General features: G+C 44.7%; 1 protein-coding gene across 10 annotated transcripts in view; it reads left to right on the forward strand.

Annotated features, from left to right (window-relative positions):
* SUSD6 (sushi domain containing 6) overlaps positions 1-16,396 on the forward strand; it is a 91,777-nt gene that overhangs the window by 11,144 nt on the left and 64,237 nt on the right. For 3 of the 10 annotated variants that reach the window (XM_074542876.1, XM_074542875.1, XM_074542883.1), the window contains exons 1-2: positions 2,473-2,614; positions 9,347-9,439. The gene's annotated coding sequence lies outside the window, so the exon portion shown is untranslated. Of the gene's footprint in view, positions 1-2,436; positions 2,615-2,818; positions 2,969-9,346; positions 9,440-16,396 lie in introns of those variants that run through there. The other 7 variants (XM_074542881.1, XM_074542878.1, XM_074542880.1 and 4 more) reach the window with 4 other exon arrangements.

Below are 16,396 nucleotides of genomic sequence, written 5' to 3' on the forward strand. Positions count from 1 at the left end.
ATCCCATCTGTGTTTCTGCCAGAAAGTAGTGTATTGATGGACTAAGACTTATGTGACAGTAAAACTCTTCTGTTGAGTAAAAGCAACATCCATAACCACTGGATAAGAAATTAATTATTTAATCAGATGGGGCCACACAAACTAAGCATGCTTTGACCTTCTGGTGGAGTTTGGCAGCTTTTATGCTTTAAAATTTCTATTACTGAAAATGAAGTGTTTCAATGAATTATTTATTTTCATCTCCATTCAAGCAACTGGAAAATGAACATTAGGAAAGTTGTGCCAAAATGCCTTGGTTGAGACCATAAGCTTTGTGCCTTGGAGAGAGGTGCTCTGATGGTAGCAGCTCCCAACCTTCCTTTTCTTTTTTGACACATGTAATAAGGAGAAAATGTCTCACCTCCTTCTTCAGAACCTGGAGCCTGAAAAGATTGGAACCAGCATTTGCCTGGAAGAAGGCTGTAACTGTTCTGGGGGCAGTTGGTGGCATTTAGCTCCTCTGAAGCACTGGCAGTTGGCTATTGCTGGTAACAGGATGTTGGATTAGACCAACTGGTGATCTAATGCAGTGTGGCAAATTCAATGTAAAAGGCATTAGTTAATGTCTGTGTGATACTTTGGACGTTTAAGATGGTCTGTGAATGCTGATTTCTGTGATTCTATGATAAACAAAAAAATAAGCACAGACAAATTAGTGTATCTGAGGCCTCAAAGGAAGAATTTAGTGGTTTTATTATTGATAGTTATAAAGAGAAATATGTATGAATGAAGAGTATGGAAACAAAGTATAGCACAGAAATAAAAGGATCTCTAAACGTTAAAAAAGTTGAACTGGTTGAAGCCAAAAATGTGATGAATCAGCCTGTAGTGAAAAGTCATTTTAGTGAGAATCTGCTAGGAATTGCACCTTTCTCTGTGCACTAATGCCATGAGCAGAGGGAGTACTGTGGCAGCCTCCTCACAGCTCTTTTATTTCAGAGGTACAAAGGTTTCTGAACTTTTCCTTCAGGCTCAGGACAGCAGCACTAATTGATCAAAGCACAGCGAAACACAGGCCAGTATTTTCACTCCGTGCCTTCCACCTTTGCCTCTGAGATGTGACAAAAAAAACAGCTGCGTGAATCAGCAGGTTTGCATGCAGCTCTAGCTCCCACTCTTCCTTCCTGCCTTTAGGCATGTTTTCCAGATGATGATGTAGTTTTTTCCTGCTTTTTGGTGTTGAAGTGCTTACAAGGGGAGTATTTATAAGCAATGTTTTGTGATCGATCATATTTATTTCCTACATCTGATGAAATAATGGTAAATGATTGGTGAGCTATAACCTGTTATGGGCTTTTACTATGAATGATCACCGTACTATTGCAGAAAAATAGGTAAACTTCCCTTCCTCTACCTTTCCAGTAGAACTACACATGGTTCCTTCCCCACATAAGAGGGAGAACAGCTCCCTCTCCAAGGCAAAATATGAATAATGTAGCAGATTCATAGAAAGTAGGTGTTAGTTCAAGCAACAGAAAGGAAAGCAAAGCAAGGAATCCTTCCTTGATTCCCTGAAGGCACGTTTGGATACAGGAGTGTAGTCTTGGGAGCAGCCGTAAAAAGCAGATGGAGAGGGAGGAGGTGGCCAGGTGTAAGCATCCCCTACGCGTGTGTGCACGGCCCCCCTGCGAGCACGAGTGTGGCCTCCTGCACCAGCGCAGCCTTGGAGCTCGCAGCCGGCCGTGTGGCAGTGCTGGTGCCGCATCGCAGGCCGGGCCCAGCCGAGCCCTGTGCTCCCGCGGGCTGTCCCAGCCGAGTGCCGAGGGTGTGCCAGCAGCCCGGGAGCTGTGGGACGGGCCGAGGAACGGGCTGGCGGCAGGGTGCCTGTTGCAGGAGCATTGCCATGGCTTCCTGCCGCTGTGGCGAGTTGGCAGGAGCGTGCCCGTGGCTGAGTCTCCTCGCTGCCCGAGCTCTGGGGTGGCTCCGCAGCCGTGACAAGGGCAAGGGACACGCTCACCGTGCGCTGCCCCGGGGCCCGGCGAGAAGGGGATGGCAGCGCACGGAGACGGCCGGGGCTGTGTAACACCGCTCTCCCCTGCTGCTGCTGCTGCTGCGGAGCCGCTGCTGCTCTGGCACGGAGCGGCAGAAGGCCGGAGAGGGCTCCAGCTCCGCTCACAGCCGTTGTTCCCCGGTGCCGTGCCGAGAGCGAGCGCCACGTGTCCGTGCAGCCGCACGCCGCCCCGCGGAGAGGCGATGAGCCCACACGAACCCCGCCGGCTCCCAACAGCGGCCGTCGCTGGCTGCGGCGGGGCGGGGCGGCGCTCCGCCCCACTCTGCCCCGTCCCGCTCCCCTGGCCGCGCTCCGCCCCCCGCGGGCCGCGCCGCAGCGCCCCCCTCCGGCCGCGCCTCCTCGCGCGGCTCCTTTAAGGGCTGCCCCGCCCCGCCCCGCCCCGCCCCGCGCGCCGTCGGGCCCAGCTCGCGGGGCGGGGCGGGGCCTGGCGCGCGGCGGCGGCCGGGGCGTTGGGCGGGCGAGACGCCGGGGCGGCCGGGGCGCGCGGCCGCCGACCTGCAGCGCCAGCGGCACCGCCGCCCCAGCCCGCCCGCCGGGTGAGCACCGCCCGGTGAGCACCGCCCGGTGAGCGCCCGCCGCTGCCGCGGGAGGAGGGCGCGCAGCCCAGGGCCGCCGGGGCGCGGGGCGGGGGCAGCGGGCTGGTTGCGGCGGGGCGCCGAGCCGGGCCCGCCGCCGGGGAGCGCGGAGCGTGTGCTGGGCGGGGGCTGGGAGCCGGAAGGTGTCGGCGGCGCTCCCCCGGTGGCCCTGCCCGGGTGCGGCCCCGCACGGAGCTGGCGGTGCTCGGGGCTGCGGCGGGAGCCCTTCCCCGGCCGGCTGCCCGGCCGCCTCCCTTACATAATGTCACCTGTGGTACCTGCGGCTCCCTCGTGTCACAGCGGCGGGTGGTCGGTGGTGGCGGCAGAGCTGGGCTTCTCTGAGGTCAGCGATCTTGAGGTGTTGTGTCTTCGGGCGTGAGCATTCGCTTGGTGCGGGATGAACCTCGGCTTTAAAACCCCTAAGTAACAGCGGATAAGCGTTCGCCGCCGTCTTCGCGTTTTCCTTCCGCAGAGCTTTTGGGTGCGCAGGGAAACAGGCAAAGTGGTGTCTGAGATGAAAGTGGTAGTGGAGGCAGTGCTGCGGACAATTCAACGTGAGAAACTTTGTGTTTGTTAGATTTCATCTTTGCTTTCTTCTTTGTGGTGCTTTAACACTGCCCAGAGGTCAGAGCTTCCGTAGCAGCTGCCTTTACACGTGTGCAGTGCTTAGGCTGAGCTTCTACTTGTGCGTGTAACAAATCTATGGTAAATCCCCCGTGGAAGACCTGGAACTCAAAAATAGCCGTGCTAGGCTTCTCAGAACGGACAAGCAATAATTGTTCCAAGTATCCCTAAAATTGAGTAAAGGATGAAAAAATACCATAATCAATTGTTCTTATTTCTAATATACTGATGGAAATAGTCATACAGGTTTTTGGCTTTGAAGTGTTCTTTTAAACAGATTAATGCAAATACAGTAGTTTCAAGTGGGCGTATTCTCAAAGGGGTTACGTTATTGTGGGGAATAGACGTGATCTCAGTGTAGTTACAGTAACACAGATTTTGTTGAGTGAAAGGGAATGAGAGGAAGTAAATGTATAAATTTAAAAAATTCTGAAGTAGTTAAGAGCTAAACTGAGCCGATGGGCAGAGAGGATCTTGCACTTGTCTGCGCTTCCTAGTGGCTTTTTGTGCGTGTTCCCATAAAAGCTATTATGTAATGGTGCTTCTCTTGGCAGGAATCTATTGTCACCGTAATTCCTGAGGTTTCTGGAGCAATGCAGCTTGTTCAGAAGAGTCGTGGTCAGAACAATAGCAAGAAAAGTTCTTAAGAGGAGGTGTTTAACCTCTTTAATTTTTCATGCAGTAGGACTAGGCTCAAGACATCTGGATCTTTTCCAGAGTATCTTTGCTGTCCTCTGTTGTTCAGCTTGTCTTTCTCTTCTCCTAGGCTGCGCTATAGCTGTTGGGCACCAGCTAGCTGCTTACATCTGCATCAGAGCTGGGAAAACACTGACTCTCTCCTTTAATAATATTTGTTATACTTCTCTTTCTAGTGATTTTTTTTTCTTTTCCCCTCTGAACAGATGCAAAAGTGATATAGTTAAAGCACTGAACTGTTGCTTAGACAAGAAAAAATCTTGAGATAATGGAGAAAGGGAAGTCTCCCAGTTCTCATCTCTAGTTTGAACTTGTCTGTGTACATCAAAGGGAGGCAAAATGCCTAAGCAGAGAAGGAATTTACATATTAAATGCCAGTGTTCTAAGGATCTGTGCTCTCTATGGTGTCTGTAGTTTATCGTTGATTTCATCCCCCTTTTCAGGTGTCTGCCATAAATCTCTGTAAGTCTGCCTCCTTTTCTTCTTTTCATGACGTGCTTTTTGGGGGGTATATTTTCATGAAGAGAGAATAATTCTTTCTAGTAGTGTAATCTGGTGGCCAGTTGTGGCACTGGCAGCTTTACGGATCATACTTTTGTCTTTGTAACTTTCATGTTGTTTCTGGTAGTAATTCTCTAAGCAAAACTTTGAGAAAGAACTAGTTTTCTTTTTCTTGTTTGCAATTTCATCTTCCCTCTTATGTTGGCTTGTCCTGTTATTTAAATGAGTGTTTTATGGATCACTAGAAAAGACAGTACCATCTGACAGTAGGAAAGTATGTTTCTTTAAGGGCTACTGGGTGAAGGATGTGCTTGAAAGATCTGCAACTTAATCTAACTAGATTTTAAAATTGAAGGTCATTGTAGAGCGAAGTAGCACATGATAAGGGAGCCATGACCACCTCTTAGACAAGTTAATGTCAAAACCCAGGTGCCCCCATAGCCTCTTTAAAGGCAGATTACTCTGTAAAGTATGGGTCTGGGAAAATACTAATCTCAAGACAGAAATTTCCCAACCACAAATGTAGCAGAGGCTTTGGCTCTGTCCCCTTCTCTCTGCTTGTCATGCAAATTGACCACCTGCAGATTTTGAGGAGGACCCAATGCCCTTGAGTTGTGCAGTGCTCCGTGTCTCTGCTGGAACAGTTTCCACACAGTTATCAGCAGTTTATATTTAGTGCAGTGTGTGAAGGTGGATTGAAATGGCTGCTTGAGCAGAGCTGCCTGGGCAGTCAGCAAGTAATGGTAACTGGAGTCACTGGGTGCACGTCCTGCCCGCAGCACAGGGGTTTTGGTGGAATTTATTCTGTCTTGGGGTCAGGGTTGTTTGCTGCTGCTTTGCTCCTGCCTCAAGAATTGTTTCAACTCTCAGTGAGAGCAGCTTGCCATGGCCTTAACCTCAGCTGTGCAACGTCCTAACCATAGATTTGGGTTTCTGTGACTGTTCCTGTTGCGTCACTTCTGCTTTTTATCGGTGTACTGTCTCACACCACAGCCGCCTACTGCTGTACTGCCCAAATACGGCCCTTGCTTGTTCTGCTTTTGTGAGCAAACAGATGTAAGTTGCTGGCCTCTGTCTGTCCAGGAAGGCTGGATGCTGCACTCAGGGTCTGTGTCAGGCCACTGCTGCTCTATGTTTTTTCCCTTTTGAAAGTTGCATCTCTTTTTGCTTGCCTGAGATACTTCCAGAGAAGCCTATTATCTGTGAGTAACTGCATGAAAGGACAGTAGCTTGGAAGCCTTGCTCCAAAGTTTCCTGAACTATGTCCTTTTGAGCACTCTGCTTCGCACAAGGACTCCTTGCAGCTCCTCTGCCCTCTGAGCCACTTGTTGGCTGCTGTAACCAGCTGATCCCAGCTGATGAGGCTTAGCTGGGAGAGGCATCTTTCACTGGCAGGGTTGGTCCCACAACCTGTTTGCCTGAAAGACTGGGAAGGAGGGAGGAGGGGCAGCAGGGATTGAATTCTGCTTTAGGAATATGTAAATATAAACATGAAGACTTTTCCTGGGAAAGGGAAAAATTAACCCATATATAGCAAAGGTATTGTGGTATTACTTACAGTAAATTTCTTTTGCCAAAGTACACTAGTCTGTAATTATGTCTAATTGTCATGACAAGTGTCATGTCCTAGAAATGCCATCATACATGTTTACTCTCCTGTCATTAAGTTACTCTGGTTACAAGTAGAATTATTTCAGATGTAACAATTTAACCTCCAGCACAGAGTGTTGTAGTTGGGAGCAGGTAGATGACTTCAGTGAAGCACTCTCTGTCTTTTTAAGCACATCTGTGTAATTCATCTGCTTTGCTAGTGTGTAGTTAATGTAGATGATATTTTCCCTGACTCTGCTAGAAGTCTTGTTAATGCAGCTGCAAAAATTGATTTTAACTTTATCAGTAGAAATACTTCCTATAAATGTCAGGAAGTGAGCTTTTGTATGTACGAGAAAAGTTTTCATCTGCCATTCGTATGTTGGCTGTTTTGTTATTGAGCAGTGGCAGCTACTGCTCTCTCACAGGAAGCTTAATGCTCTCTCATGGCTTACTACATGATGCAGTCTGCACAGTCTGTTTTCAGACTAAGCATAGTGATGCTAATAAGAGACCAGTGAAAGCCTGGCCTGTTGTTTGCTTGCTTATTTATTTATTTGAAATATTTGTGTGTAGTAATCCAAGGCAGTTTTTTAAGGAAGCTCACATTAAAGAGTTGCAGGACCAGGAGCTGGAGGTGTAAAACCCCTCCTGCTTTCCCACTGCCTCAGCTGTCCCCCCATTTTCTCTTTCCGTGTGTGTTGAACAGTGGGCAGGCTCCAAAAGTGGAGCTTTGTCTGCAGCACAAGGGATCTCTGTGTCTCATGTCACTCTGGCGATTCCCTGAGGGGAGCTGCTAGCGTGGCAACCAGCCCACCAGCTGTAAATTGCCTTCCTGGTATAAGTGAGTGTTGAGTGGAATGGGTTGGTCATCACTGCTGTGGTAACCTTGTAACAAGGCAAAGTACAGCTTTTAGAGCTGGTTGAGCAGAGTCATGGGAAATTGGCCACTGGAATCACTTTGATGTGGTAAATAAAACACCATGTCATATTTGTGCTGCAGAATAGAATGGCTTTAATTCTTACAGTGTTTAATTCTTACTTGCCATAGGAGTAACTTCCTGGTAGGCAATTGAACTTTGCAGGGCTGAAATATGCACCATTTTAACCTCATGCTCAGAAATGAACCAGCTTCAATACCGTGTCTCTGTTCATAGCTCCCTTACACTTCCCTGACACTTCAAAAGTGCCAGGACCATTTGGAAAACTTCAAAGCCATTTACATTTTTCCTCAACTAATTTTCCTCACAGTTTATAATATTGCTGTGCTTCACTGCAGTTCCTTTTTTTTCCTTGCATTGATTTAATGGGATTTTGTAATAAAATGAGTGAGAATTGCAAGAATTTCTGATCAAAACCAAGTTTGCAGCCTGTTTGGGAATGAAGATGGAAAATAAATTATGTTGGTATATTAGATCTCTTTCTGCAGGACCTTTAGGGGTACGTAAATTTTAAGAGGGAAACCCTGCTGATTAATTGGTCTTTAAAAAATTGGCAAGCAAACCAAAACCAAACAACACCCTTCCCAACTCCCCAATTGCTGACTTCTTAAAAGTCTTCAAGGACAATATATTAGAGCAGCCCCCACTAATACAGTTTTATGAGGGGATGTGTTAGAATCCCCTTTGGGTATTGGAGCCCATTTGTGCTGACCACTCTCAAAAGGCATTTTATTTGTGAGACCCAGTAAGGTGCTCTAATGTTAATTAAAACACCTCCCCCCACCCCTCCTTTAAAGGAAAGTGCATGCTGGGTATGTGTGGCTCTCTAATGAGCCAAAAGCCAGCTGATGTTCAGTGAAGACAACAATAAGTTATCATTCTCTGCTGTGTATGGATTCATTATATTTGAAAGCGAAGACAGAAACTGCCTCTAAAATACCCTGTATGGGTTATCCTTTGGTGCTGATACACAGATTGAGGAGAATCTCTTCTGTGCCAAAACACCAGCCTGGGAGGGTGATTGACATATCTGCTTTTCAACAGAAGTGTCAGAATTGCAGAGCGTTGCTCAGAGGGTATGAAAGCTTCACTTCTCCATCTGCCGCCGCATATGCCACGGGCCAGCCAGTGGCCATATGTGCCATCATCCTGAAAGCTTTAAAGCCAGCTTCTCTCTGAGGGCCCCTCACTCCTTTTCAAAGTCCAAAAAGGGCATGCTGCTTGCTTCAGGAAAGGGAGGGTCCTGTTTTCCCTAAGGAAAATCGAGTAGTATGTCTTTATAAGCTAAAGCACTATTGCAAAGAGCTGCGTGATCCTGAAATGCTGCGGACTCATTCTGTGATGTGCAACAAAAGCGTGCTGGAGACTCACTGCAAGCTTTGCCCTGGTATATGAGTAGACTACAAAACCATACAAACTTGCTAACAGAGATTCATTAAAAAGAATTTCATGGGTATGGGGAGCAAGGTTGTAAGATCAGGGTTTGTGTCTTTTCGTAAGCATATCAGAGATGTGAAGAGCACTTTGCTAGGTTTACTTTTCATTTCATTAGCTGTGAGAACTTTCATCTCAAGTCTCTTTGTGGTTTCCTGTCTTGCAGGCCTTGCACAGTTCTGTGACTTAAAAGTTGACATTTAAATGTGACTATGAAATGTTTAGCAACAACGGAGATATTTAAGCAGGCTAGACAAAAATTCCTTTCAGCTGCATAGCTTTTGCTCTCACTTAGATGACCAGTTTTCCCAGTTCTCAGTTTGTTGTTGTGCTTCCCGAAGTGGAGAAGGTTTGCTTTATTAATAGCCATCTTTTTAAGTATTGGAATTTTTAGTCGTGCTGAATAAAAAGAGTGTATACAGTGATGAGACAACGAAACATACCTGTGAATTTTGGCACTATAGAAATAAATTTCTGTTATGCTTATCTGGGAAGTATGCAGTATTTGCAATCACTGAAAGTGCATGTGTGTATCTGATGGCTGGACTTGATGTAGTTTTAGTATGTGTATTTTGGGTAACTTGGGAAGTTTCTGTCCTGCTGAAAAAAACCCCATCAAATAAACTTGAGTGCTGCTGAAAATTTTTTTTGGTAATGTTCTGCTACACTTGAAACTGTTCTCTTCTTACCTTGAGATTTTTAAATGGAATGTGTGAGGATAGTTTGCATATTCTTTAATTTTGAGTAACTTGTGCAGTACATCTCTGACTCAGATCTGATTTTTTTGAGTAATGTCTGTATCAGAAGCATAGCTGTGTGCCTGTGTCCTAAAAACATAATAGAACTACTTCTACCCCTCAAGCCTCCTGCTCTTTTATGTGACAGAGTGCCATTCTTAGTACTTACAGGGCTAATACTTGTTTTTTTTTGTGCAGTTCTAGGTGTGTGAATCAACCTATCGTCGCTGAATCATCAGTTCAATGTGGCTAATTTGACAACCGTTGTATGCCAGCCTGTGTCAATACCAGGTAAGATGAAAGCTGATGCTGTTACTTTGTTTTTCCTGAGTTTTTGCTTTTAAAACCTGCATTTTGTCCAAATGCCGTGACTCTTCTGTAAATTGAAGGCAGAATGTGTTGCCTTCCATGTTCTCATCCTGCAGTGAGACAGCCACTTGTATTAGCATCTCTAGCTTTTGAAACAGGAAGTATTCTAAAATGTTCTTAGGTTCTGACTCCTTTGTAGTCATGTCTTAGCATTTTTCTTTACTCCACTGTTAGCCTGGTTTTTGTATAGTTCAGATACCACAAGCTGTGGGTTTTTTTTCCTTGTATTCTCCACTCTGGTACCACTTCCTGGTTTTGCTGAAGAAACTACTGAAGTCCTTCATGCCTTCCAGAGTTAAGCATGTGTGATACGTCACCTGCGCTATGTGACCTTTCCTCTTGAACAAAAAATAGGTTTTGTTTTGATTTTTTCCCCTACCTGCTCCCAGATGTTACCTTTGAAAACTTATCATAGAAGGATTGTACTTGTGTATTGTATATTTGATGTTTTAGTTGGAAAAAGCTACTCGGATATGTCTTTCAGAGAATTAAATTATAAAGCTCTTATTTGGACCTCATCTTTTTATCCACCTTTAGAGAAGGGGTGTAGATTTCAGGGGGGTGAAGTGGGGAGGAAATCCCTTTAATGCTTTCAAGCAAGTTATTATCCAGCACTCGAAGGGAGTCCTAGTGCAGACAAACTAATGTGGGCCTTTGTTCTGATGCTAATCAAGATAGGGATAATTCTTCTGACTACGCCCTCTTCCCCTCAGAACCCTCTAGCACTGATAAGGTATTAAGCTCCTTTGCTACCTCTCTTTTTTCTGTGCCTGCCTGATGTCCTTGTTTTCTGTAACTGCTACCTTGAGTGCAAAGTTTCAAGTTTTAAGAAGGTGTCATTAGGAATGTTTACTTAAATATTAGGAGATTTTTTTGGATGCTCTTGGGTGGTATTTGTACACTTCATTTTAATATATATCTTGATGGCTATGTGTGTGTGTTTATTTTTTTTACTCGTTAAGTAAAAAAATCCCAACTCTTTGTTGATGCAAGACACATTGGATTGAATGCAGTGGCATCTTTTGCTATGTGTTGGGAACATGTAACTCAAATTTAGAAGGTATTTTTCCTTCTGTCTCTTCTTGGCTAAAGCAAACAAGTCTTGTTTCTCAGATGCTTTTAAGGATTCCTTGAGAGACTAACTTCTGATCCCTAGTCCAAAGAGCTCTGTAAGTGTTCTAGAGTGAATGTGTGTGCAGCCTAGGTAATGTTTTGGTTTGTGCTAGTAATCTGCTTTCAGCCCAAACATAATCTGCACAGCATCAGAGAGAAGTTTGAAACCTAAGTATATAGTGCAATATGACTCTGCTTGTGATGTAACACAGAATATTGTGCCTCTTCACCACATCTTATTTGTGACAATGGGGAAAGGACAGTGGTGAAAACATGTTTATGTCTCATGTGAAATGCTTGCATCAGACAGAGCTGTTAAAAATGTCATGCAGATCAAGAAGAAGGAAGAAGTGTTTGGAGTTAGCCTCTTTAGCTTTTCCTGGGCAGTAAGAAGCTGATGAGAAGCTCATCCTTGTGCTGCTAAAAGCAGGTTTGCTAATACAGCAGTGCTGTTAGTGATAGTGGGCTCTCTGAGGATCAATGGTGGCAATTCTCCATGGATAATCTGTCCTGGCTCTGGCTGGGCTGGCCTTCTGGTGAATTTGTGAGGGAGTTTGCAGTCTTTCACTAGGGGCTGTTTCCTCCACAGTGGGGTTTGAGACTCTTTTTGGTATCAGTCAGTACAGGACAGAGGGATGGAAGGATTTAGACAAGTTCAAGATCTTCCCTAGAAGACAGAGATTGCCTATGTATGCACAGCTAGTGTGAGTATATTGGTGCTATGCTTTCATGTTTCATTTTGGTGGAGTGTTTTTCCTTAATGCAGAATTGGAGAAGTCCTGCAGTGATGATGTAAAAATCTGATTTCTTTGCAAACTGCCCAATTTTTGCCTATGTAGACGTAGAATATTAGGTAAGTTGAGCTAAAAAACATGTGTCAAGCATACATCGATTTTGTGGGTTTTAGGCTGACATTGATTTTGGGGGTTTTTATACCATTTGTTTAACAGTCTCCCAGTACATAGGGAAATTTTGCACCCTCTTTCTACTTAAGGTAGTACTTGGAGCTGTTCAGAGATATTCAGCTTAGAAAACACAGTTCTGTATCTTAACAAGGGCTTGTGTGTATCCTAAACTCTGAGGGTACAGCCAGGCGCTGTCAGGGTGCTCAGAGAAGTTAAAGGCAACACTCTGTTCCCTGTCAGCAGCACACACAGACTCTTCAATTTGTTTAATCCCCATAAGCGGTGAATTTTATAGGGTAGATACACTAACAGAGGGTTTTTTTTTGGTCTTCCATGCCACAAAGATCAATATTAAATGTAAAATCTGTTAATTTTATCTACACATTTTTTTCCTCTAGGACTCACAATTACTTTAGTCTTTTTTGTCGTTGACTTCTTCTTGGCTATGGAGCCAAAAATGTCATATGTGATGATGGTAGAATTCCATCTAAGTATAGAAGGCAGCCTGTTTTTTAAATTGAAAAAAAAAAAGATTTGGAATGTAGGTGAGGTTCAGGAGGACAGTGAGATATTTGAAGGAAGCTTTTTGAAGCTGGCTTAATACTTTAGTATACTGAGATGATCCCATGAGTTCAGTAGAGTTACTTCAGAGCAGAACCATGAAAGGTGATTACTGTTATCCCCTTCTCACCTGATGTTGGAAACACTATTGCAGAGATCCTCTCCCCTTTTGGCCAAGGGAAGTACAACAAGAATGTTGCACCCAGAGTGTGTGGAATGCCTTGAGGAGTGAGACTGTGCCTGCTAGCCAGGAATTGGATACTGAAAAAGCTATTTGACTTGCACTGCCTATGAGAACAGGGACTGATAGCTCTGAAGGTGAGGCCCTGTTGGTGTCTCAAGAAAAATACCTGTGAGGTTAGAGAAGTTGATTAGTGTATACAGTATTAATGCAAGTTTTGTATAGTGCCATGAGTGTTGTGTAGCTGCTGCCTGGCTTCTCTGCAAGCTTCCTGCCTTGCAAAGAACCTGCAGGAAATGGCACAGTAAATTAGATGAGCTTGTTTGGATCACTTGTGGGTTTTTGCACACCTCTATGTGTGCAATTTTTGAAGGTAGATCAGTTTCCTCAGTATATATCTGGCTGTAATCAAGGTGTAATCTGCAGTGTGCTAGGCAGTGCTTCCAAGTGAGAGCACAAATCCCAGTCAAAGGCCAGTGATGTGCGATGGAGGAAGGTAAGGAAGAAAAAAAGGCACTTAATAATGTAACTAACTAAAACTGAAACAGTCTGTTTCTTTTATGTGACCTTGCTCTTAAGATGCTGGTGATGTGACTGCATTTGGGAAAACAAACCTTGCAGCAATCCACCAGTCTCCTAGTGTCCAGGAACTAGTTCTTGGAATGCAGTGAGTTCATTAGCTTCCTGTGAGGAAAAATATCATTTAGCTGTAGGATTTTGCCTTTAGGTAATGTTTGGCAAAATAAGTTTTAGGTGAATTTAATCCAGTTTGCTTTTTATTGGTATTAAAACTTAAGTCCCATTCATTCTCCTGGGCCTTTCTATGATGAAGATTGCTGGAGTGGGCCTTGTACTTGAATAACTTGTCTGTGTTCTGTAGGTAACTCTGTGGCAAAGGATGGTCTTATTTGATGTCTTCTGGAAGAAGAGCTAAAATAGCTGAAGTACATAAGCAAAAGCTCATTGAGTAAAAATTATATGCTTCCACAATTAATGGCTCTTTCCAGTGCAGTAGGGTGTAACATGTGGCTGCTGCATGCCTGTGTGTGACTTCATTATGTTGTGGTTTTCCCAGTGTGTAAGGCTGTAAGGTTGCCCAGCTGGTATAGGGCCGTGCCAGCCACACCAGGCGCACGGGGAGGAGGTGACCTTGTAGGTGTGCAGGGCACGGGCAGCCACAGGGAGGAAAAGCATTGAGGTGCTGCTGCTGATTTCCTTCTGCTCAGAGCATAGCTCTGAGCTAGACCTCACCTCCTTTTGCACCAAACAGGAGTGTCTCCTCACCAGACTTCACTGGGCAGGAAAGCTGAAATACTTGGTGTTCCAAAACCAAAAATCCCGTTGTTCTGGGCTTACTTAAAGCCTCATGAGCAGACTACGTAAAGGGACTTGGTCAACTGGAAATTGCTATCTTTGCAGAAGTTTCTCTGTATTTGTTTGTGTAAGATTACAAAAAAGTTTGGAGGGTGAAATGTTACTTTACTTTTCAGATCATAGTGTGCTCATTGACAAAGGTGTGGTTATTTTGGTATCCCACAGAATACATCTGGTCCTTCCAAATTTGAAGGCTTGGCTATACTGCCACTTTTCTTCTCTGTGCTACATGAGGTGATGAGCAACCTAGCTGTCCTGTATCTAAAGTTCACACCTTGGCAGAGCAGCTGGGTGGTATTGCTTATACCTGAAGCTTCTTTTAATTTGCAGGGGAAAAAAGTCCTTTAATTATTGGGTAGGTGACAAATACACAGATCAAAGTGAGAGTTTTGAGGCAAAGCTTGGCTTATAAGGTAGAAGTAATTATGGCTCTTGTAATGAAGTTTAGTGTTGGCACTACAGAGCTGAGGATGAACTTGGGAAAAGACAATGTAAAAGTCTTTTGTGTGACCTGTGGTGTATTGGCCTGTCCCCTTGACCTCCTTATCCTTGGCAGAGGGCCGGTGCCATGTGCAGAGTAACTTCAGCCACTGCCGTTTTCTGCAGTCCTGTGTGCTTCTGCTGAGGTGACACACACAGCTGCTGGTCTGCTCTGACCTTTTCTTCTTAGGCTTCCACATGCAAAGAGATCACTGTCCATTCTGGTTTCTATAGATGATCCTAAATAGACAAACTATCCCAAGTTTCACACAGGAAAACAATGGATTTTAGTTGTCACCACAAAATCCACCTTTTCTGAAAACTGTAGCAAGTCTGTTATGGTTTGACTGCTGTTAGCCACAAGCAGAGTGAATGATACTAGACAAAAAAAAAGCCTAGGAGTATTTGTTATGGAAGTCCTTTTTAGATCTCTCCCTGTAGCCTTTGGCTTGCTAAAGCCTTTCTGATTTGCTAAAACTGTGGTACAATCTTTCTGATTTCCCAGACTATTGATTGCCCTGTGTCTGAAAATGCATTTAATTATGAGATGCTTTTATAGGCAGTATTCTTCCTTCTCACATGGAAGAAATGGAGACTAGAGGTCTTGGGACAAATCGGTTGTGAGTTACTTCTGGTGACAGAGAAAAACTTACATAACAATAACATCAACTGTGTGCAGAAGGCTGAGTTGCAGAAGGCTTTAGGTTCAGAAGCCTGCATTCACCTTTCAGCTTCCCTAGGTTTCTACACCACACGAGTGAACTGTTTCTGCTGCACTTTGGTGTGAAGTGTATCCTTTTATCGTAGGATCATCCGTAAATGATGAAGGCAAAACATGTAAGAAAATGACACTTTGTTCTACAAATTCATCATCAAAAGCTGGCTTTCATAAGCTTAAAAGATAAAACTGGTCCTAAGATGAGACTTCTAGACAACTTTCTCAGGAAGTACTTAGCAGTAGGTATAATTCTGATATGTCATCTCATTTTGCTTCTGGCACTTTCTGGCTGTGGGGCCGTAAAGCCAGATACTTGCTGTCTGGGTCTCTTCTGTGCTGCATTGCTTTTTCCACCTACTGCTTGGGAGGAGGCTGAGGAAGCCTTTGCTGTGTCAGCAGTGGACTTGAGCCCCACACAAGAGCTGTTCACCAGGTATCTGGGACACTGCCTTTGTGTCTTCCTGTAAACAAATGCTGGCTCTGCTGGAGACACTTATGGATTACTCTGCATATAAGAATGTTCATCTCTGGCTTCCTCCCTGAATTCCCTTTTGTAGGCAGAGAGCAAATACAAGGTGAGATGTATGGGTCAGGGCAATAATATACTTGGATTCACACCTGAGTGTTTTAAAGAGGTGGAGAGGGGAGGCTGGGACGTAATGTGAATGGATCTGGGAAGTAATGCTGGCACTAGTTAATCTGGTCTGTCATTTTTCATTTTATTTACTCCTGGCACTTGATTGTCAGACTAGACTTTTATACTGTGTTCTCTTTGTGGCTTAGACTGCTCAGCACTGCAATGAAGTCCTTCTAATCCTTTTTGCTATCTGTCTCTGGCAACAGAAACTCAATTGACAGACTGAATACTTGAATTCCAGAGAGCAAGTGTGGATTCAGGCTTGGGAAGAATGAAGAACCAGCAAATATGGCAAGATCTTGTTAGGAAGGAGGGACTCTTACAGAGGTGAATTAACTTGTGTGCTCTATCTTGACAGCTGTTGAGGGCCTTTGCCAATGTCAGGGGTCTTAGCTGCTTTCACAGCTAAATGGTACCCACCAACAGGTGTTCAAATAGGAAAAGACCTTATTGATCTGGTTTGGGTTTTTTCATGAGACAGTGAGAATGCATTAAGATTGTCCCTCTTGCCTTGTAACCTTGCTGCATGGCAGATCCGTGTGTGTGTAGCACTGCAGAAGTAGAAGCTTTCTCAGCCGGCGGGCAAGTGTTCTGCGAGATGTTAGAAACATTGCTGCCATGCTCCTGCCCTCACATTTGTTGAGGAAAGACATGCTTCTGGATGCTCTGACTGGAACCAACTGTGTTGGTTGCAGTTCTGAGCAGTTCTTTCAGGAACTGAAGATTGCTTCACCATAGTGGTTGAGATGTACTGTGCTAACCATGCTCACTGCTGCCAAATGCTGCAGAGCTCCAGAGTGCTAACTGTAATCTGCTGGTGACAAAACTGATCTTTCAGTGTTGCAGCTCTGACTTGGCTGTGGATAAACCAGACTTATGTTAGGACTAAGCAAAACTCCTACATAAACAT

Source organism: Zonotrichia albicollis, chromosome 6 (assembly GCF_047830755.1).
Source record: "Zonotrichia albicollis isolate bZonAlb1 chromosome 6, bZonAlb1.hap1, whole genome shotgun sequence".
NCBI lineage: Eukaryota > Metazoa > Chordata > Aves > Passeriformes > Passerellidae > Zonotrichia > Zonotrichia albicollis.